Genomic DNA, 858 nt, shown 5'->3' with positions numbered 1-858 from the left:
CCACCACCACACTCTTCCACGACTTGCACACTCTTCAGGGGATTTCAGTCAGCCGTGGGAAGGGCCCCTGGGCAGGGACGGGGGCAGAAGCTAAGGCGAGTTGAGAGGCTTTGTCTGAGACGTACAGAGTGTAAGACGGCGACCGCAGAAGAGTTTGCAGATTCACTGTGAGTCGTCGTACACTGGTTCGGGAGAGAAGATTCTCAGCCAGGGCCCATCACTACCACCACGTCCTCCTCCTCCTCCTCCTCCTCCTCCCAGCCACTACCTCCACCACCACCACCACCACCGAAGACGACGCTGCCACCACCCTATTACCTTTTCGCTAAGCTTCCATCACTTCCAACACAACATGTCGTTTTCTTCACACACTACCCAAGAAGAACAATGGCCAAGGATGTTGTCAATGCAACTATAGCAAGGTAATCACCATCGTTCCTTTATACAGTAATCGTTACTCTAGCGATTCCCAACGCTTGATATAATGCACCTTCATTACAACCAAGTGCACAACCACAACCACAACCACAACCACCATTTCCTACGTTTCCACTCTACCACCACCACCTACGTTCCCGCTCCACCACCACCACCACTAGCATTAATGCCGTGACCACCTCCGCTGCCCCTACCACCTCCTTCGCCTCCACTGCCACCCCAACGCAACAGCGGGCTAACCTTGAGGGTGCCTTGCTATTAACAACACAGCAGGCTAGAAGACTGTTTTGCTTTCATGGTTCGTTAGGCATGTGAGACTTATCATAACAGATATAGAATCATTACGACTCGCATCAAACCGGTGACGGTTTATGAAGTTCGCATACGACCGGCGCCGGCGTGTCCGTCACAAGCGCGTCG

At 52.9% G+C, this 858-nt stretch overlaps 1 protein-coding gene across 2 annotated transcripts in view; it reads right to left on the bottom strand.

The window, feature by feature from the left end:
* The window catches only part of LOC143034928 (uncharacterized), a 43188-nt gene extending 42827 nt beyond the window's left edge, over positions 1-361 (bottom strand). For both annotated transcript variants that reach the window (XM_076201277.1, XM_076201278.1), the window contains exon 1: positions 126-361. The gene's annotated coding sequence lies outside the window, so the exon portion shown is untranslated. The remainder of the gene's footprint in view (positions 1-125) is intronic.
* Between the last annotated feature and the right edge of the window lie 497 nt (positions 362-858).

Source organism: Oratosquilla oratoria, chromosome 18 (genome assembly GCF_046742065.1).
Source record: "Oratosquilla oratoria isolate Oo_2021 chromosome 18, ASM4674206v1, whole genome shotgun sequence".
In the NCBI taxonomy this organism is placed as follows: Eukaryota; Metazoa; Arthropoda; class Malacostraca; order Stomatopoda; family Squillidae; genus Oratosquilla; species Oratosquilla oratoria.
This window is presented reverse-complemented; position numbering and strand designations above follow the sequence as displayed.